This window comes from Coregonus clupeaformis, unplaced genomic scaffold (assembly GCF_020615455.1).
Source record: "Coregonus clupeaformis isolate EN_2021a unplaced genomic scaffold, ASM2061545v1 scaf1914, whole genome shotgun sequence".
Lineage (NCBI taxonomy): Eukaryota > Metazoa > Chordata > Actinopteri > Salmoniformes > Salmonidae > Coregonus > Coregonus clupeaformis.
In genome coordinates this window covers 39,001-62,217 of record NW_025535368.1, presented here as the reverse complement: position 1 = coordinate 62,217, position 23,217 = coordinate 39,001, and the positions used below count along the sequence as shown (strand labels likewise).

Sequence of the window (23,217 nt, the reverse complement as noted above, 5' to 3'; positions counted from 1 at the left end):
CCAAAACACACGGCCAAGGCAACAAAGGAGTGGCCCAAGAAGAAGCACATTAAGGTCCTGGAGTGGCCTAGCCAGTCTCCAGACCTTAATCCCATAGAAAATCTGTGGAGGGGAGCTGAAGGTTCGAGTTGCCAAACGTCAGCCTCAACCGTAATGACTTGGAGAAGATCTGCAAAGAGGAGTGGGACAAAATCCCTCCTGAGATGTGTGCAAACCTGGTGGGCAACTACAAGAAATGTCTGACCTTTGTGATTGCCAACAAGGGTTTTGCCACCAAGTACTAATTCATGTTTTGCAGAGGGGTCAAAAACTTATGAACAACAGTGTCCCGACGAGAGAGCACATTTTCTATGCCAGGCGAAATCGCGCATCATTAGCTCATTTGTTATTGAATGATCCAAATAAAATGTCACTAGAAAACTATGGGTCTGTGCTGTTTCCTCAGTCCCTCATACATGGTTGGTTAACTATGGAGAGGATAAGGTACATGCTCAGCTTTTCTAACACGTAATAATGCCAATGTCGATCAATATCGTTTATTTTATGTAGCCCTTTTTACATCAGTAGTTGTCACAGTGTTTTACACACATGCAGACCTAAAATCCCGACGTCACTATACATACTGCTGTATAGTGCAGATGATCTTCAGTCCGGGGGTCATGATTGGCTGAATCTGATGTGTTTAGTGCTGGGCTTTAACGAAAGCCTGCACACCCAGTAGCTCTCCTTATTCTTATTCTATAGTCTACGATGTCCTCATCTGACTCCTCCTCCCTCACAGCTCTCTCCTGTACGCCGGGCCCTGATTGGACGGAATAACCACCTGTGATGTCAGGTGACCTCGATTGACCACAGGAGGCGGAGCCTGGTGTCATCGCAGAGAGAGAGGGAGAGAGAGACCTATAAAGACAGTCAGAGCCCCCCTATAAAGACAGTCAGAGCCCCCTATAAAGACAGTCAGAGCCCCCCTATAAAGACAGTCAGAGCCCCTCTATAAAGACAGTCAGAGCCCCTCTATAAAGACAGTCAGAGCCCCCCTATAAAGACAGTCAGAGCCCCCCTATAAAGACAGTCAGAGCCCCTCCGCTTCTCTACTGTAGCAGCGAGTGGAGCCAGTAAACACTCTGTGGTGAGAGTTAGACACATGGAGCTACATCATGACTCCACACACAAGGTGATCACTATCACCCTGATCTCAACAGGACTACAACTCAACATTTCCCTAAAGAACTACAACCCCCAAGGGCTGTGAACGCCTCAACCCTTCCTCTACAGGACCTCAGGACTACAACTCAACCTCCACCTAAAGAACTACAACCCCCAAGGGCTGTGAACGCCTCAACCCCTCCTCTACAGGACCTCAGGACTACAACTCAACATCCACCTAAAGAACTACAACCCCCAAGGGCTGTGAACGCCTCAACCCCTCCTCTACAGGACCTCAGGACTACAACTCAACATCCACCTAAAGAACTACAACCCCCAAGGGCTGTGAACGCCTCAACCCTTCCTCTACAGGACCTCAGGACTACAACCCCCCCAGGGTTCCGAGTGGAGCAGCCATGAGCGCAGCAGCAGAGACCCAGGTGAAGTGTGTGCTGGTGGGGGACAGCGCCCCGTTGGGAAGACGGCCCTCCTGGTGCGCTTCACCTCGGAGACCTTCCCCTGACTGCTACAAACCCACCGTTTACGAGAACACTGGAGTAGAAGTCTTCATGGACGGGGTCCAGGTAGGAATAATACGCTTTACATACTGGTAGTGTTTTTACATCATTTTAACTATCACAATAATACACTTTACATCATTTAACTGTCACAATAATACACTTTACATCATTTAACTATCGCAATAGTACACTTTACATCATTTTAACTATCGCAATAGTACACTTTACATCATTTTAACTATCGCAATAGTACACTTTACATCATTTTAACTATCACAATAATACACTTTACATCATTTTAACTATCACAATAATACACTTTACATCATTTTAACTATCGCAATAATACACTTTACATTTAACTATCGCAATAATACACTTTACATTTAACTATCGCAATAATACACTTTACATCATTTAACTATCACAATAATACACTTTACATCATTTTAACTATCACAATAATACACTTTACATCATTTTAACTATCGCAATAATACACTTTACATTTAACTATCGCAATAATACACTTTACATCATTTAACTATCACAATAATACACTTTACATCATTTTAACTATCGCAATAATACACTTTACATCATTTTAACTATCGCAATAGTACACTTTACATCATTTTAACTATCGCAATAGTACACTTTACATCATTTTAACTATCACAATAATACACTTTACATCATTTTAACTATCACAATAATACACTTTACATCATTTTAACTATCGCAATAATACACTTTACATCATTTTAACTATCGCAATAATACACTTTACATTTAACTATCGCAATAATACACTTTACATCATTTAACTATCACAATAATACACTTTACATCATTTTAACTATCGCAATAATACACTTTACATCATTTTAACTATCGCAATAATACACTTTACATTTAACTATCGCAATAATACACTTTACATCATTTAACTATCACAATAATACACTTTACATCATTTTAACTATCACAATAATACACTTTACATCAGGGCTATTCAACTGGCGGCCCCGCGGGCCAGATCCGGCCTGTTTATTCATTTAGACTGGCCCCTTTGATCAATTAATAGCATTAATAAAAGATCTGCAAAAAAAATCAGACATTCAATGCCAAAGCACTATGGTGGTAGTCTATGGTGGTAGTCTATGGTGGTAGTCTATGGTGGTAGTCTATGGTGGTAGTCTATAGTGTGGTTTCTAGTGGTTTCTAGCGCCTATGTGGCATGTTGATTCTATTTTCTTCATATGAATTTTGGCTCCAGCGTTTTGAACGGTTTTAAGATAGAAAATATTATGACCCCATTCCTGAAAGCTTCAACTCTCAGGAACACGTTTCCCTCTGTGATGCTCACAAGGACTCGTTAGAGAGTGGGATAAAACCACCTAGTGGCTGAGGGAAATGAATTCAAGGACTGGTTAGAGATAAAACCACCTAGTGGCTGAGGGAAATGAATTCAAGGACTGGTTAGAGATAAAACCACCTAGTGGCTGAGGGAAATGAATTCAAGGACTGGTTAGAGAGTGGGATAAAACCACCTAGTGGCTGAGGGAAATGAATTCAAAGGACTGGTTAGAGAGTGGGATAAAACCACCTAGTGGCTGAGGGAAATGAATTCAAAGCATACTTATTTCAGACTGGAATTTGACAGTACCTGATTTGAGATATCTTTGGTGTTTATTTATTGAAATGCTTGCAGCGGTCTGAGGCACTGCATCGCTACAGCCTGGTGTGTCACAACCGGCTGTGACCGGGAGTCCCGGAGGGCGGCGGACAATTGGCCCAGCGTCGTCCTGGTTAGGGGAGGGTTTGGGCGGGGGGCTTTACTTGGCTCATCGCGCTTTAGCGACTCCTTGTGGCGGGCCGGGCGCCTGCAGGCTGACTTCGGTCGTCAGTTGAACGGTGTTTCCTCCGACACATTGGTGCAGCTGGCTTTCGGGTTAAGCGAGCGGTTGTTAAGAAGTGCGGCTTGGCGGGTCATGTTTCGGAGGGCGCATGACTCGACCTTCGCCTCTCCCGAGCCCGTTGGGGAGTTGCAGCGATGAGACAAGATCGTAATCACGAAAAGGGGGTAGAAAATCACAAGAAATAAAGTAAATAATGGTGAGCGAGCGCTTTTCAATGACGATCACGTTTTGGTTGCACCTCAACTCACGTTTGTTGAGCACCCTCCATTTCTTTCCTAATTCATTACTTTTAGCAACATTTAATTAGAAGAAAAGTGCTTCATTGGTGTGTGTTGTTTATATATATATTTTTTTGTACAGTTCTTCTGAAGAATAATCGCATGTGGAAAATATTAGGCCCCCCTGCAATTAACCTTTTGTACATCTGTCACCCATAAGAATATAGTTGAATAGAGCTGCTTTACATCATTTAACTATCACAATAATACACTTTACATCATTTAACTATCACAATAATACACTTTACATCATTTAACTATCACAATAATACACTTTTACATCATTTAACTATCACAATAATACACTTTACATCATTTAACTATCACAATAATACACTTTACATCATTTAACTATCACAATAATACACTTTACATCATTTAACTATCACAATAGTACACTTTACATCATTTAACTATCACAATAATACACTTTACATCATTTAACTATCACAATAGTACACTTTACATCATTTAACTATCACAATAGTACACTTTACATCATTTAACTATCACAATAATACACTTTACATCATTTAACTATCACAATAATACACTTTACATTTAACTATCACAATAATACACATGACATAATTTTAACTATCACAATAATACACATGACATAGATTTAACTGTCACAATACATGAACACGGTAGTTTCAACATCACAACCCACTGGAGAGGCCTGAAGGTCACCTGATCAGGAATGTCCCTCACTCATCCTTCATGACCTTTACACTAGATTGGAATGAGGCTGTTTGTGGTGTGCTTTTTAATGCTTTATTAAAGTACCTCTCAACATCACAATAATTTAAAAAAAAAGTATTTAAAACATTACAAACAAGATTTCGAATAAGTTGAAAAAGACAGAATTCAAATAATTGATTAATTAAAACTAAAAGGACAATATAATTTCTTTGTTTTCTCTCCAGATCAGCCTTGGTCTGTGGGACACGGCAGGAAATGACACGTTCAGACAGATCCGTCCGATGTCCTATCAGCAGGCTGATGTGGTCCTGATCTGCTACTCCGTGGCCAACCCCGCCTCCCTGGCCAACGTCAAGAACAAGTGGCTGGGAGAGGTACAGGACCACCTTTTTATGCTAATTTAAATAGATCCTTCTGGAAGTCTTCTGTGTGTTTACAGGATAGAGAGAGCTGAAAGGTGAGAGAGAGAGCTGAAAGGTAGGGGAGAGAGCTGAAAGGTAGGAGAGAGAGAGCTGAAAGGTAGGAGAGAGAGAGCTGAAAGGTAGGAGAGAGAGAGCTGAAAGGTAGGAGAGAGAGAGCTGAAAGGTAGGGGAGAGAGAGCTGAAAGGTAGGAGAGAGAGAGCTGAAAGGTAGGGAGAGAGAGAGCTGAAAGGTAGGAGAGAGAGAGCTGAAAGGTAGGAGAGAGAGAGCTGAAAGGTAGGAGAGAGAGCTGAAAGGTAGGAGAGAGAGAGCTGAAAGGTAGGAGAGAGAGAGAGCTGAAAGGTAGGAGAGAGAGAGCTGAGCTGAAAGGTAGGAGAGAGAGCTGAAGTAGGAGAGCTGAAAGGTAGGAGAGAGAGAGCTGAAAGGTAGGGAGCTGGTAGGGGAGAGAGCTGAAAGAGCAGGGACAGATTCCAACCCGTGCTGGCAGCGGTACATAGAAGGCGCTCTCCAGAGACAGCGGCTTCGACCGCTAGACCACCAACCTTTTATATTCTTACAGACGTGAAACATCATTGAGACGATTCAGGAAGTTAACTGAAGTTCCCATTCCATTTTTCTTTTCTCACTGTGAGAAGAAGTGAGAGATTTGGAATTAGAATTTCAGTTTACTTGACTGAATTTAAATGGACTCTGGCTTCATATTGCCTATCAATACATGTTTAAAACTTTTTACTATAACAAAATGGTTTTTAAAACATTTGAATCTCATTCTAGGTGCGTGAGAACCTCCCTCGGGTCCCGGTGCTGGTGGTGGCCACCCAGACAGACCAGCGCGATACCGGGTCGCACCGCGTATCCTGCTCCTCCGCCGCCGAGGGAAAACGCCTCGCCCAGGACGTACGGGCCAAGGGATACCTGGAGTGCTCGTCGCTAAGCAACCGCGGCGTGCAACAAGTGTTTGAGTGTGCGGTGCGGACAGCGGTGAACCAGGCCAGGAAACGGACGCGCCCACGGATGTTTGATATCAACAGCTGCACGGTGTTTTGACCTCTGACCTCTAACCTTTTGGGACTGGGTGGGCGGTGGTCGGTGGATACTGAAGCAACTGCTGATCTGGGATCAGGTCTCGACCAGCGGTGACTCCGACTTGGACTCAACACCACGGGGGCTGGACTGGGTGTTTAGTGACTCGACTACGTCACTGTGTCTGACTCGAACTATTAGAAGGATGAAGTCCTCTCTGACCAAGGACCTGTGGTTTTAGGGGAACTCTTTATCTAACTGTTTATTTTTTTATTTTTTTACCAAAGGGTCTAAACAAACTACAGTACACAGACATCTGTCTAAAAGGCCCTAACTTTTAAACCGTTTTTTTTTTGTGTGTGTTTATTTTGGGACACACTCCTGTGTACTCTGGGTACGGAAGCTTTTGTTGTGCCGTAAGCCAGTGAGCCTCCAATGTGTTGTTTTGACCGCTAACCTTTTGATGACTGGACACGTGGATCTGTAGATGACCCTCTGTAGATGATCAGGTATTTAAATGTGATGGTAACAGAGATGATCAGGTATTTAAATGTGATGGTAACAGAGATGATCAGGTATTTAAATGTGATGGTAACAGAGATGATCAGGTATTTAAATGTGATGGTAACAGAGATGATCAGGTATTTAAATGTGATGGTAACAGAGATGATCAGGTATTTAAATGTGATGTAACAGAGATGATCAGGTATTTTGATGTGATTGTCAGTCACACAATAGTCAGTCACACAAATGCAATTGTCAGTCACACAATAATAACCTCCCTCTGTCCTCTTTGTTCATTCCAGGGAGACGACGTTAAATTTAATTTACAGTTGAAGTCGGAAGTTTACATACACCTTAGCCAAATTCATTTAAACTCAGTTTTTCACAATTCCTGACATTTAATCCTAGTAAAAATTCCCTGTCTTAGGTCAGTTAGGATCACCACTTTTATTTTAAGAATGTGAAATGTCAGAATAATAGTAGAGAGAATGATTTATTTCAGCTTTTATTTATTTATTCACATTCCCAGTGGGTCAGAAGTTTACATACACTCGATTAGTAATTGGTAGCATTGCCTTTAAATTGTTTAACTTGGGTCAAACATTTCGGGTAGCCTTCCACAAGCTTCCCACAATAATTTGGGTGAATTTTGGCCCATTCCTCCTGACAGAGCTGGTGTAACTGAGTCAGGTATGTTGGCCTCCTTGCTCGCACACGCTTTTTCAGTTCTGCCCACAAATGTTCTATAGGATTGAGGTCAGGGCTTTGTGATGGCCACTCCAATACCTTGACTTTGTTGTCCTTAAGCCATTTTGCCGCAACTTTGGAAGTATGCTTGGGGTCATTGTCCATTTGGAAGACCCATTTGCGACCAAGCTTTAACTTCCTGACTGATGTCTTGAGATGTTGCTTCAATATATCCACATAATTTTCCTTCCTCATGATGCCATCTATTTTGTGAAGTGCACCAGTCCCTCCTGCAGCAAAGCACCCCCACAGCATGATGCTGCCACCCCCGTGCTTCACGGTTGGGATGGTGTTCTTCGGTTTGTAAGCTACCCCCCTTTTCCTCCAAACATAACGATGGTCATTACGGCCAAACAGTTCTATTTTTGTTTCATCAGACCAGAGGACATTTCTCCAAAAAGTACGATCTTTGTCCCCATGTGCAGTTGCAAACCATAGTCTGGCTTTTTTATGGCGGTTTTGGAGCAGTGGCTTCTTCCTTGCTGAGCGGCCTTTCAGGTTTTGTCGATATAGGACTAGTTTTACTGTGGATATAGATACTTTTGTACCTGTTTCCTCCAGCATCTTCACAAGGTCCTTTGCTGCTGTTCTGGGATTTATTTCCACTTTTCGCACCAAAGTACGTTCATCTCTAGGAGACTGAACGCGTCTCCTACCAGTTTTTTTTCGGAGGTCTTGGCTGATTTCTTTTGATTTTCCCGTGATGTCAAGCAAAGAGGCACTGAGTTTGAAGGTAGGCCTTGAAATACATCCACAGGTACACGTCCAATTGACTCAAATGATGTCAGTTAACCTATCAGAAGCTTCTAAAGCCATGACATCATTTTCTGGAATTTTCCAAGCTGTTTAAAGGCACAGTCAACTTAGTGTATGTAAACTTCTGACCCACTGGAATTGTGATACAGTGAATTATAAGTGAAATAATCTGTCTGTAAACAGTTGTTGGAAAAATTACTTGTGTCACGCACAAAGTAGATGTCCTAACCGACTTGCCAAAACTATCGTTTGTTAACAAGAAATGTGTGGAGTGGTTGAAAAACGGGTTTTAATGACTCCAACCTAAGTGTATGTAAACTTCCGACTTCAACTGTACATCCAAGACAGGATATTGACATGTCAGATTTTTTTATTTCAGTTCAAAAGAGAAGAGAACCAATACAAGTTGACAACAATATTTCCATTCTCCGTCTATAGAATACCTTTACAAAGAACAACTTTTAACATCTTTCTCAGATTTGTCTGTTTCCTTTGTTTTAAATAAATGTTGCCAACCACATACAGTACCCGCGCATAATTCATAAATAAATGAATGACCTCCCCACCTATCAATTCAAGAAATCAGCATATTAAAAGATCTTGTTATCCATAACTGGAGTAGGAAATGGATGTGTTTTAAAAGTACTGCTTAGCCGTGTACTGTCACATGTGTCTCTCACACACACAGGATGAGGGATGATGACAGCGTTGTGTTGAGGTGAATGTTGAGATCAAAGATATGACCGCAGCAGCTTTAGTTGACAGTTAGTACCAGTCTCCTGAAGCTCTTTGACATTAATACTGACAGTAACATTCTCTGTATTTACATTTACGTCATTTTAGCAGGCTTTTCCAAGCGCTTACAGTTGTGCTTTTTTTCCTGTAATCACGCCTGAGCTTGGTTCCTTACTTGCGCACTCGGAGACTTATCTTGCGACAGTACAGTAGTTTTTAGTTAGTAGTCAGTTATAATAATAATATGCCATTTAGCAGACGCTTTTATCCAAAGCGACTTACAGTCATGTGCGCATACATTTTTACGTATGGGTGGTCCCTGGGATCGAACCCACTACCCTGGCGTTACAAGCGCCGTGCTCTACCAGCTGAGCTACAGAGGACCACCTATAACAATAAGATGCTGGTTTCCCCAGACACAGATGAAGCCAAATCCAGGACTTAAAAAAGCTTTCTCAGTGGAGACTGACTGTGATGTGTTATTGTCTTACTTAGTGCATTCATCTCCAGGTAGCTGTAAGTCGCTCTGGATAAGAGTGTTTTATAAATACACATTTTAAAGAAGTACAATGTAAATGAGACTACATTGAAATATTAGTTTATTCCCGGACTAGACTAGGTTTAATGTGAGTCTGGGAAACCAGCCCTCAGTCGCTGTATCGCTGTGGCACCAATATTATCATACTACAGTATACTCTCTGTAATGTTGTAATGCTACAATATTAACATGGCTTCAAACTACAAACTCGGGCTGCTTAACTTTATTTCAGGAGAAATTTGGTGAAAATCTGCGAGCGCACACACACATGTCAGTCTGTGTGGTCAAAGTGCTCTCATCTCAACAGCACTACGCTCTCAACTGCTTCTCTCCCACAAACCCACCACATGACACTACTGCTCTCTCTGTCTCTCTCTCTCTCCCTCTCCCTCTCTCTCTCTCTCTCTCTCTCTCTTTCCCCCATCTCCCTCTCTTGCTCTCTCTCTCTCTCTCCCTCCCTCTCTCTCTCTCTCTCTCTTTCCCCCATCTCCCTCTCTTGCTCTCTCTCTCTCTCTCCCTCCCTCTCTCTCTCTCTCTCTCTCTCCCCATCTCCCTCTCTTGCTCTCTCTCTCTCTCCCTCTCCTCTCTCCTCTCCCTCTCCCTCTCCCTCTCCTCTCTCTCTCTCTCTCTCTCTCTCTCTCTCTCTCTCTCTCTCTCTCTCTCTCTCTCTCTCTCTCTCTCTCTCTGTCTCTGTCTCTGTCTCTCTCTCTCTCTCTCTGTGTCTCTCTCTCTCTCTCTCTCTCTCTCTCTCTCTCTCTCTCTCTCTGTCTCTCTCTCTCTCTCTCTCTCTCTCTCTCTCTTCCTCCCGCTCTCGCTCCCTCTTATTCCATCTTAAACAGACTTTTTAGCCCCTCCTCCTCTCCCCTCCCCCCTCCCTCCTCTCCCCCCTCCCCCCCAGCAGCAGGAAACACCTGTGATATCAGCTCTTCACCACAGAAACTCAGTGACACACTAAAGCCTCTATCAGCCTGTTGTACTACGACTGTTCCTGTCTAAATAATGGTTAGTAACGACCCAGTGTTGGTTAGAAATGTACATATAGGATTATATACCTTACCAACAGTATTATATATTATATAGTATTATATACCTTACCAACAGTATTATATATTATACAGTATTAAATATTATACAATATTATATATATACCTTACCAACAGTATTATATATTATACAGTATTATATATTATTATATACCTTAACAGTACTATATACCTTACAACAGTATTATTTATTATAAAGTATTATATAGTATACAGTATTATATACCTTGCCAACAGTATTATATATTATATAGTAATATATATTATACAGTGTTATATACCTTACCAACAGTATTATATATTATACAGTATTATATACCTTACCAACAGTATAAAGATACCTTCATAGAAAATGACTCAACTGAAAGTCACCCAGTAAAATACTACTTCAGTAAAAGTCTAAAAGTATTTGGTTTTAAATATACTTAACTATCAAAAGTAAAGGGAATTGCTAAAATGTACTTAAGTATCAAAAGTAAAAGTATTAATAATTTCAAATTCCTTATTATGCAAACCAGACAGCACCATTGTCTGTTATTATCTATTTATTTTTGGATAGCCAGGGGAACACTCCATCACTCAGACATCATTTACAGATAGCCAGGGGAACACTCCATCACTCAGACATCATTTACAGATAGCCAGGGGAACACTCCATCACTCAGACATCATTTACAGATAGCCAGGGGAACACTCCATCACTCAGACATCATTTACAGATAGCCAGGGGGAACACTCCATCACTCAGACATCATTTACAGATAGCCAGGGGAACACTCCAACACTCAGACATCATTTACAGATAGCCAGGGGAACACTCCATCACTCAGACATCATTTACAGATAGCCAGGGAACACTCCATCACTCAGACATCATTTACAGATAGCCAGGGGCACACTCCATCACTCAGACATCATTTACAGATAGCCAGGGGAACACTCCATCACTCAGACATCATTTACAGATAGCCAGGGAACACTCCATCACTCAGACATCATTTACAGATAGCCAGGGGAACACTCCATCACTCAGACATCATTTACAGATAGCCAGGGGAACACTCCATCAGCTGGGCCAATTGTGCGCCGCCCTGTAGGACTCAAGATCACGGCCCGGTTGTGATACAGCCCGGGTGTCACGATCGTCTGGGTAAGGAGTAGTAGACCAAGGCGCAGCGTGTGAAATAAACATGACTTTATTTAATTAAAGTTCCTAAATATAAACAAAACACGATTCGTGAAGTCCACGGTTAAACATACCGTCACGGAACAAAAACCCACAACCCCAAGGTGAAAACACACAGTATAAATATGGCTCCCAATCAGAGATAACGAGCCGACAGCTGACACTCGTTACCTCCGATCGGGAGTCACTCAATACAAACATACAACAACCTAGAAATAGACACAACAGAACTACCAACATTGAAATAAACACATAGAATGCACACACCCTGGCTCAACATAACGAGTCCCAGAACCAGGGTGTGACAGTACCCCCCCCTAAAGGCGCGGACCGCGACCGCGCCTCAAAAACCCCAAACAGGGGAGGGCTGGGCGGACATACCTCCTCGGTGGCGGTTCTGGCTCCGGCCTAGACCACCACCCTCCGATACACCCCCCACAGTACCCCTGGTCCTGTCTAGCCCCGCTGGCCGGAGCCGGACTGACGACACGCGCCCCTGGCATGGTGCGTGGAACAGGAATGGACCGGAATGGGCTGGCGACGCGCACCACAGACCTGGTGCGGAGAGCAGGAACGAGCCGGACAGGGCTGACGACGCACCCCGTAGGCCTGGTGCGTGGAGGAGGAACGGGCCTTACCAGGCTGACTTCTCGCACCCCTGGCTTTGTGCGTGGAGGAGGAACGGGCCTTACCAGGCTGACTTCTCGCACCCCTGGCTTTGTGCGTGGAGGAGGAACGGGCCTTACCAGGCTGACTTCTCGCACCCCCTGGCTTTGTGCGTGAGGAGGAACGGGCCTTACCAGGCTGACTTCTCGCACCCCTGGCTTAGTGCGAGTGGCAGGAACAGGCCGGACCGGGCTGGCGATGGCGCACCGCAGGTTTGAGTGCGGAGTGGCCGGAACAGGCCGGGTCGGGCTGGCGACGCGCACCGTAGACTTGGTGCGGGTGGCAGGAACAGGCCGGACCGGGCTGGCGACGCGCACCGTAGGTTTGGTGCGAGTGGCAGGAACAGGCCGGGTCGGGCTGGCGACGCACACCGTAGACTTGGTGCGGGTGGCAGGAACAGGCCGGACCGGGCTGGCGACGCGCACCGTAGACTTGGTGCGGGTGGCAGGAACAGGCCGGGCTGGGCTGGCGACGCGCACCGTCCATTTGGTGCGAGGGGTCGTAACAGGCCGGACCGTACTGGGGACACACACCACTGGCTCTACCCCGGGAACTGGAACGGGCCGGACCGGACTGGTAATACACCCCAGTACCACTCGCCGTGCCTCTACATCTCCTCTCCCTACTTTGACCAGTAGCCCCCGTAACCTGGTGGCCTTTTGAATTCGCCCCTTCTCTGCCTCCGTCAGCCCCGTCGTCCATGCCCTGTGCCCCCCCCTAAAAATTTCTTGGGGGTGCCTCTCGTCCCTCCGACGCTGCTCCCACATCCAGGCTGCCGATTCCTGGACACGCTGCTTGGTCCTTTGATGGTGGGTTTTTCTGTCACGATCGTCTGGGTAAGGAGTAGTAGACCAAGGCGCAGCGTGTGAAATAAACATGACTTTATTTAATTAAAGTTCCTAAATATAAACAAAACACGATTCGTGAAGTCCACGGTTAAACATACCGTCACGGAACAAAAACCCACAACCCCAAGGTGAAAACACACAGTATAAATATGGCTCCCAATCAGAGATAACGAGCCGACAGCTGACACTCGTTACCTCCGATCGGGAGTCACTCAATACAAACATACAACAACCTAGAAATAGACACAACAGAACTACCAACATTGAAATAAACACATAGAATGCACACACCCTGGCTCAACATAACGAGTCCCAGAACCAGGGTGTGACACCGGGATCGAACCAGGGTCTGTAGTGACGCCTTTAGCACTGAGATGCAGTGCCTTAGACGGCCGCACCACTTGGGAGCCCCAAAGTTGATACTGTGAGATTGCAAAAAATAAAAAATAAAAACAATGACATATTTACGGTCTTGAAAGATGCTGTCAGTTAACACGGCTCCTCAAACACAACACCTCACCTCACCATGTCCCACTCCCATCTCATCCACAGGTGTCCGGAGGCTTGGCAACACTGGCAACTCAAAGAGCCAATTCAAACTATTCTATTTCACACCCGTTACTGACAGGGGTAGAAAATCGAGCACCCAGCCATGCAATCTCCATAGACAAACATTTGCAGTAGAATCGCCCGTACTGAAGAGCTCAGTGACTTTCAACGTGGCACAGTCATAGGATGCCACCTTTCCAACAAGTCAGTTCGTCAAATTTCTGCCCTGCTAGAGCTGCCCCGGTCAACTGTAAGTGCTGTTATTGTGAAGTGGAAACGTCTAGGAGCAACAACGGCTCAGCCGCGAAGTGGTCGGCCACACAAGCTCACAGAACGGGACCGCCGAGTGCTGAAGCGTGTAAAAATCGCCTGTCCTCGGTTGCAACACTCACTACCCAAACTGCCTCTGGAAGCAACGTCAGCACAAGAACTGTTCGTCGGGAGCTTCATGAAATGGGTTTGCATGGCCGAGCAGCCGCACACAAGCCTAAGATCACCATACGTAATGCAAAGCGTCGGCTGGAATGGTGTAAAGCTCGCTGCCATTGGACTCTGGAGCAGTGGAAACGCGTTCTCCGACGTACGAATCTGGGTTTGGCGGATGCCAGGAGAACGCTACCTGCCCCCAATGCATAGTGCCAACTGTAATGTTTGGTAGAGGAGGAATAATGGTCTGGGTCTGTTTTTCATTGTTCGGGCTAGGCCCATTTGTTTCAGTGAAGGGAAATCTTAACGCAACAGCATACAATGACATTCTAGACGATTCTGTGCTTCCAAAGTTGTAGCAACAGTTTGGGGAAGGCCCTTTCCTGTTACAGCATGACAATGCCCCGGTCCACAAAGCGAGGTCCATACAGAAATGGTTTGTAAAGATAGGTGTGGAAGAACTTGACTGGCCTGCACAGAGCCCTAACCTCAACCCCATCAAACACCTTTGGGATGAATTGGAAACGCCGACTGCGAGCCAGGCCCAATCGCCCAACATCAGTTCCCGACCTCACTAATGCTCTCGTGGCTGAATGGAAGCAAGTCCCCGCAGCAATGTTCCACCATCTAGTGGAAAGCCTTCCCAGAAGAGTGGAGGCTGTTATAGCAGCAAAGGAATTTATGCCCATGATTTTTGGAATCCACATACTTTTGTAGTGTACATTTATATTGTCTTCCCACAAATGTATCAGTGTGTAAATGATCAACCTGCCCTTCTGAACCAAACAGGGATCCAGATAGAGCTGTAGCAGGTATGGAACCACCCACTGACTGGCTTTAAACCTGTATTAATACAGTCCTGACTGGGTTTAAACCTGCATTGATACAGTCCTGACTGGGTTTAAACCTGCATTAATACAGTCCTGACTGGGTTTAAACCTGCGGTGATACAGTCCTGACTGGGTTTAAACCTGCATTAATACAGTCCTGACTGGCTTTAAACCTGCGTTGATACAGTCCTGACTGGGTTTAAACCTGCGTTGATACAGTCCTGACTGGCTTTAAACCTGCATTAATACAGTCCTGACTGGGTTTAAACCTGCATTAATACAGTCCTGACTGGGTTTAAACCTGCGTTGATACAGTCCTGACTGGGTTTGAACCTGCGTTGATACAGTCCTGACTGGGTTTGAACCTGTATTAATACAGTCCTGACTGGGTTTAAACCTGCGTTGATACAGTCCTGACTGGGTTTGAACCTGCGTTGATACAGTCCTGACTGGGTTTAAACCTGCATTGATACAGTCCTGACTGGCTTTAAACCTGCATTAATACAGTCCTGACTGGGTTTAAACCTGCATTGATACAGTCCTGACTGGGTTTAAACCTGCATTAATACAGTCCTGACTGGGTTTAAACCTGCATTAATACAGTTCTGACTGTGTTTAAACCTGCGTTGATACAGTCCTGACTGGGTTTAAACCTGCATTAATACAGTCCTGACTGGGTTTAAACCTGCGTTGATACAGTCCTGATACAGTCCTGACTGGATTTAAACCTGTGTTGATACAGTCCTGACTGGGTTTAAACCTGTGTTGATACAGTCCTGACTGGGTTTAAACCTGCGTTGATACAGTCCTGACTGGGTTTAAACCTGCATTAATACAGTCCTGACTGGGTTTAAACCTGCATTAATACAGTCCTGACTGGGTTTAAACCTGCATTGATACAGTCCTGACTGGGTTTGAACCTGCGTTGATACAGTCCTGACTGGGTTTAAACCTGCATTAATACAGTCCTGACTGGCTTTAAACCTGCGTTGATACAGTCCTGACTGGGTTTAAACCTGCATTAATACAGTCCTGACTGGCTTTAAACCTGCATTAATACAGTCCTGACTGGCTTTAAACCTGCGTTGATACAGTCCTGACTGGGTTTAAACCTGCATTAATACAGTCCTGACTGGGTTTGAACCTGCATTAATACAGTCCTGACTGGGTTTGAACCTGCATTAATACAGTCCTGATACAGTTTGAGGCTCTAACGTTGAACAGGTTTTGCTGCCCTCTAGTGGTTAGAGTTAGACTGACATCCTCGTGACACTGTAATGGTTGAGTTGTTCTGAAGCCTTTGGTATCTACATGACACAGGGTCGCTGAACAGTACTGCTCAACCCCAAACCCTGGATACAGGGGGCTCAGTGACTGTAGACCGGAATGTGTTCAGGAGGGTCAGTGTGTCAGAGGAGACGCTGTAGAAGGACAGAGTGCCAGCCAGTCCAGATCCACTCCTACTCTGTTGGAGCAGCCAGTCCAGATCCACTCCTACTCTGTTGGAGCGGCCAGTCCAGATCCACTCCTACTCTGTTGGAGCAGCCAGTCCAGATACACTCCTACTCTGTTGGAGCAGCCAGTCCAGATCCACTCCTACTCTGTTGGAGCGGCCAGTCCAGATACACTCCTACTCTGTTGGAGCGGCCAGTCCAGATACACTCCTACTCTGTTGGAGCAGCCAGTCCAGATCCACTCCTACTCTGTTGGAGCGGCCAGTCCAGATCCACTCCTACTCTGTTGGAGCGGCCAGTCCAGATCCACTCCTACTCTGTTGGAGCGGCCAGTCCAGATCCACTCCTACTCTGTTGGAGCGGCCAGTCCAGATCCACTCCTACTCTGTTGGAGCGGCCAGTCCAGATCCACTCCTACTCTGTTGGAGTGGCCAGTCCAGACACACTCCTACTCTGTTGGAGCAGCCAGTCCAGATCCACTCCTACTCTGTTGGAGCAGCCAGTCCAGATACACTCCTACTCTGTTGGAGAAGCCAGTCCAGATCCACTCCTACTCTGTTGGAGCAGCCAGTCCAGATCCACTCCTACTCTGTTGGAGCAGCCAGTCCAGATCCACTCCTACTTTGTTGGAGAGACCAGTCCAGATCCACTCCTACTCTGTTGGAGCAGCCAGTCCAGATCCACTCCTACTCTGTTGGAGCAGCCAGTCCAGATCCACTCCTACTCTGTTGGAGCAGCCAGTCCAGATCCACTCCTACTCTGTTGGAGCGGCCAGTCCAGATCCACTCCTACTCTGTTGGAGCGGCCAGTCCAGATACACTCCTACTCTGTTGGAGCGGCCAGTCCAGATCCACTCCTACTCTGTTGGAGCGGCCAGTCCAGATACACTCCTACTCTGTCGGAGCAGCCAGTCCAGATACACTCCTACTCTGTTGGAGCGTCCAGATACACTCCTACTCTGTTGGAACAGCCAGTCCAGATACACTCCTACTCTGTTGGAGCAGCCAGTCCAGATACACTCCTACTCTGTTGGAGCAGCCAGTCCAGATACACTCCTACTCTGTTGGAGCAGCCAGTCCAGATACACTCCTACTCTGTTGGAGCAGCCAGTCCAGATACACTCCTACTCTGTTGGAGCGGGAGGAGGAGGGGACGGGGATCCAGGCTCTGTCGTAGCCAGCCGCGACCGGGAGACCCATTGGGGCGGCGCACAATTGGCCCAGCGTTGTCCAGGGGTAAGGGAGGGAATGGCCGGCAGGGATGTAGCTCAGTTGGTAGAGCATGGCGTTTGCAATGCCAGGGTTGTGGGTTCGATTCCCACGGGGGGCCAGTAATAATAATACATGTAAATGGTTGACAGGTCTCTTATCATTGTGCTCTGTAACTGCTATCATGGCAGAACAGGCTCCAGGACTTTTTTTATTTTATTTATTGGGAGCCCCATTAGCCGACGCCAATAGAGACAGCTAGTCTTACTGGGGTCCAACACATAATGAGAAAGACATTACAGACAAAATACTTTACAATTAATATACATTTAAAAACATGTACATGTAGTGTGTGTGCATCTATCAGTTCTACATACATGTCAGTACATACACACAACAACAAGGTCACATGGGGGGAGAGGCGTTATCAGTTCTACATACATGTCAGTACATACACACAACAACAAGGTCACATGGGGGAGAGGCGATGTGCCGTGAGGTGTTGCTTTATTTGTTTAAATGCTGATACGTATATGGTTGAATCATCAGCACACATGGACACACATGCTTTGTTTAATGCCAGTGGCAGGTCATTGGTAAAAACAGAAAATAGTAGAGGGCCTAGAGAGCTGCCCTGCGGTACCCCACACCTTACATGTTTGACATTAGACCATTAAAGAAAACCCTCAGTTCTATTAGATAAATAGCTATGAATCCATGATATGGCAGAGGTTGAAAAGCCATAAGTAATATCAAAGGCTGCCCTGAAATATAACAGTACAGTTTCCACAATCTTCTTATTATCAATTTCTTTCAACCAGTCGTCAGTCATTTGTGTCAGTTCAGTACATGTTGAGTGCCCTTCTCTATAAGCATGGTGAAAGTCTGTTGTTAATTTGTTTACAGAGAAATAGCATTGTGTTTGGTCAAACACAATTTTTTCCAACAGTTTATTAAGAGCTGGCAGCAAGCTGATAGGTCTGCTGTTAGAACCAGTAAAGGCCGTTTTACCACTCTTGGGTAGCGGAATGACTTTGGCTTCCCCCCAGGCCTGAGGACAAAGACTTTCCTCTAGGCTCAGATTAAAGATATGACAGATAGGAGTGGCTATAGGGTCAGCTACCATCCTCAGTAGCTTTCCATCTAAGTTGTCAATGCCAGGAGGTTTGTCATTATTGATCGATAATACATTTTCCACCTCTCCCACACTAACTTTACAAAATTCGAACTTACAATGCTTTTCGTTCATTATTAGTTTTTTATGCATGAATACGATGGCTCACTGTTCGTTGTTGGCATTTCCTGCCTAAGTTTTCCCACTTTTCCAATGAAGCAATCATTAAAATAATTGGCAACATCAAATGGTTTTGTGATGAATAAGTCATCTGATTCGATAAAAGATGGAGTTGAATTTGTCTTACTGCCCATAATTTCATTTAAAGTACTCCAAAGTTTTTTTTCCATCATTCTTTATATCATTGATCTTGGCTTCATAATACAGTTTCTTCTTCTTTTTGTTGAGTTTAGTCACATAATTTCTCAATTTGCAGCCAGACTTGTTAGCCACTCCTTTTGCCCCGTCTCTTTCAACCAGACAGTTTTTCAGTTCCTCATCAATCCATGGAGCCTTAACAGTTCTAACAGTCCGTTTCTTAACAGGTTCATGTTTATCGATAATTGGAAGAAGCAATTTCATAAATTCATCAAGTGCAGCGTCTGGATGCTCCTTATTAATCACATCAGACCAACAAATATGTTTTTACATCATCCACATAAGAGTCACAGCAAAATCTTTTGTATGATCTCTTATACAGTATTTTAGGCCCAGATTTTGGAACTTTGGCTTTCCTGGATATAGCCACTATATTGTGATCACTGCATCCAATGGGTACGGATACAGCTTTAGAACAAAGTTCTACAGTATTAGTAAAAATGTGATCGATACATGTGGATGATCTTGTTCCTGTAGTGTTTGTAAACACCCTGGTAGGTTGATTAATAACCTGAACCAGATTACAGGCACTGGTTACAGTAAGAAGCTTCCTCTTGAGCTGACAGCTTGATGAAAACCAGTCAATATTCAGGTCCCCAAGAAAGTAGACCTCTCTGTTTACATCACATACACTATCAAGCATTTCACACATATTATTTAGATACTGACTGTTAGCACTTGGTGGCCTATAGCAACACCCCAAAAGAAAAGGCTTTAGTTGTGCCAAGTGAACCTGCAACCACAACACTTCAATAACACTTGACATAAGATCTTCTCTAAGCATTACAGGGATATGGCTCTGAAAGTGTTCAGACCCTTTGAGTTTTTCCACTTTTTGTTATGTTTCAGCCTTATTCTAAAATTGATGAAATTGTTTTTTTTCCCCTCATCAATCTACACACAATACACCATAAGGTTTATATAAATAAAAATAAACTGAAATATCACATTTACATAAGTGTCACGGATTCTGCGGAGGCTGCTCCTCCTCCTTGCTCGGGCAGGCTTCGGCGTTCGTCGTCCCCGGAGTACTAGCTACTGCCGATCAATGTTTCGGTGTTTGTCTTGTTCTGTCTTGAGTGGTTACACCTGTTCGCTATTATGTTTGATTGTAGTCCCTATATTTACCCATGTCTCTCGTTTGGTGTTGTGTGTGTATTGTTTTGTGTCTAGGCTGTATTCGGCATTGCTGTTTTTGTCGTATACGTGTATTTTGTTTTCCTCCCTGTTAGGAGGTTTTGTTTTGTATGTTCTTTACTATTAGTAAAGTACGTCTGCTAGTATCTCTATTAGTAAAGTACGTCTGCTAGTATCTCTATTAGTAAAGTACGTCTGCTAGTATCTCTATTAGTAAAGTACGTCTGCTAGTATCTCTATTAGTAAAGTACGTCTGCTAGTATCTCTATTAGTAAAGTACGTCTGCTAGTATCTCTATTAGTAAAGTACGTCTGCACAGTATCTCTATTAGTAAAGTACGTCTGCTAGTATCTCTATTAGTAAAGTACGTCTGCTAGTATCTCTATTAGTAAAGCACGCCTGCTAGTATCTCTATTAGTAAAGTCACGCCTGCTAGTATCTCTATTAGTAAAGTACGTCTGCTAGTATCTCTATTAGTAAAGTACGTCTGCTAGTATCTCTATTAGTAAAGTACGTCTGCTAGTATCTCTATTAGTAAAGTACGTCTGCTAGTATCTCTATTAGTAAAGTACGTCTGCTAGTATCTCTATTAGTAAAGTACGTCTGCTAGTATCTCTATTAGTAAAGTACGTCTGCTAGTATCTCTATTAGTAAAGTACGTCTGCTAGTATCTCTATTAGTAAAGTACGTCTGCTAGTATCTCTATTAGTAAAGTACGTCTGCTAGTATCTCTGTGTCCTGCGCTTGACTTCACTCACCGCATACACGTCGCCCCTGACAATAAGTATTCAGACGCTTTACTCAGTACTTTGTTGAAGCACCTTTGGCAGCGATTACAGCATCAAGTCTTCTTGGGTATGACGCTACAAGCTTGGCACACCTGAATGTGGGGAGTTTCTCCCATTTCTTCTCTGCAGATCCTCTCAAGCTCTGTCAGGTTGGATGGGGAGCGTTGCTGCACAGCTATTTTCAGGTCTCTCCAGAGATGTTCGATCGGGTTTAAGTCCGGGCTCTGGCTGGGCAACTCAAGGACATTCAGAGATTTGTCCCGAAGCCACTCCTGCTTTGTCTTGGCTGTGTGCTTAGGGTCGTTGTCCTGTTGGAAGGTGAACCTTCGCCCCATTCAGAGGTCCTGAGAGCTCTGGAGCAGGTTTTCATCAAGGATCTCTCTGGACTTCGCGCTGCTCATCTTTGCCTCGATCCTGACTAGTCTCCCAGTCCCTGCCACTGAAAAACATCCCTTCAGCATGATGCTGCCACCACCATGCTTCAATGTAGGGATGGTGTCCGGTTTCTCCAGACGTGACGCTTGGCATTCAGGCCAAAGTGTTCAATCTTGGTTTCATCAGACCAGCGAGTCTTGTTTCTCATGGTCTAAGAGTCCTTTAGGTGCCTTTTGGCAAACTCCAAGCGGGCAGTCGTGCCTTTTACTGAGGAGTGGCTTCCGTCTGGCCACTCTACCATAAAGGCCTGATTGGTGGAGTGCTGCAGAGATGGTTGTCCTTCTGGAAGGTTCTCCCATCTCCACAGAGGAACTCTAGAGCTCTGTCAGAGTGACCATTGGGTTCTTGGTCAACTCCCTGACCAAGGCCCTTCTCCCCCGATTGCTCAGTTTGGCCGGGCGGCCAGCTCTAGGAAAAGTCTTGGTGGTTCCAAACTTCTTCCATTTAAGAATGATGGAGGCCACTGTGTTCTTGGGGACCATCAATGCTGCAGAAATGTTTTGGTACACTTCCCCAGATCTGTGCCTCGACACAATCCTGTCTCGGAGCTCTAGGGACAATTCCTTCGACCTCATGGCTTGGTTTTTGCTCTGACATGCACTGTCAACTGTGGGACCTTATATAGACAGGTGTGTGCCTTTCCAAATCATGTCCAATCAATTGAATTTACCACAGGTGGACTCCAATTAAGTTGTAGAAACATCTCAAGGATGATCAATGGAAACAGGATGCGCCTAAGCTCAATTTTGAGTCTAATAGGAAAGGGTCTGAATACTTTATGTAAATAAGGTATTTTGATTATTATTTATATATTTATATTAAGATTTCGAAAAAATCTGGTTTTCACTTTGTCATTATGGGGTATTGTGTGTAGATTGCTGTGGATTTTTATTTATTTAATCCATTTTATAATAAGGCTGTAACGTAACAAAATGTGGAAAAAGTCAAGGGGTCTGAATACTTTCCGAATGCACTGAATGTTGTGCTCTTTGACACCTGTGTTGTCCTGTGTGACCTAAGGGTTGTTCTCTGACTGATTGACAGCTGTCTCAGGGTGTGTGGGTAACACAGGAAGGCGGAGTGTGTGTGTGTGTCTTGGGGTGTGTGTGTCTTGGGGTGTGTGTGTGTGTGTCTTGGGGTGTGTGTGTGTGTCTTGGGGTGTGTGTGTGTGTCTTGGGGTGTGTGTGTGTGTCTTGGGGTGTGTGTGTCTTGGGGTGTGTGTGTCTTGGGGTGTGTGTGTGTGTGTCTTGGGGTGTGTGTGTGTGTCTTGGGGTGTGTGTGTGTGTCTTGGGTGTGTGTGTGTGTCTTGGGGTGTGTGTGTGTGTCTTGGGGTGTGTGTGTGTGTGTGTGTGTGTGTGTGTGTGTGTGTGTGTCTTAGTGTGTGTGTTTCTTGGGGTGTGTGTATGGGCAGATATGTGTGTATGGGTAGATAGGTCTTCATGTATCTGGTTTCACCCTGTATCCTTGTGCTACCTGATATCCTCAGCTCCTGTGTGTGTGTGTGTGTGTGTGTGTGTGTGTGTGTGTGTGTGTGTGTGTGTGTGTGTGTGTGTGTGTGTGTGTGTGTGTGAGTGTGAGATATCCCCGGGTCCTGTTCCAGAGCTCACATGGGGGACAGTGACACAATGGAACACAAAAATAACGACCAGCGGAGCGTCAAGACTCTAGAACGCAATATCTAAGTTCTAGAGTGTTCTATCCAGAGTGTTCTATCTAGAGTGTTCTGTGCAGAGTGTTCTGTGCAGTCTGTGGTTGGGCTGTGGATCGCAATGGGACTCAGTGGAAGAGGATTCTAACTAGGCTGTCTCTGTTATTTGTTAGTTGAATAATTGATCTGTTGGTTGGAGGCAGCAGGGCAAC

At 44.8% G+C, this 23,217-nt stretch overlaps 1 pseudogene; it reads left to right on the top strand.

Annotated features, from left to right (window-relative positions):
- The first annotated feature begins 1,562 nt into the window (after window positions 1–1,562).
- LOC121560116 lies at window positions 1,563–6,779 on the top strand (annotated as a pseudogene).
- The last annotated feature ends 16,438 nt before the right edge of the window (window positions 6,780–23,217 follow it).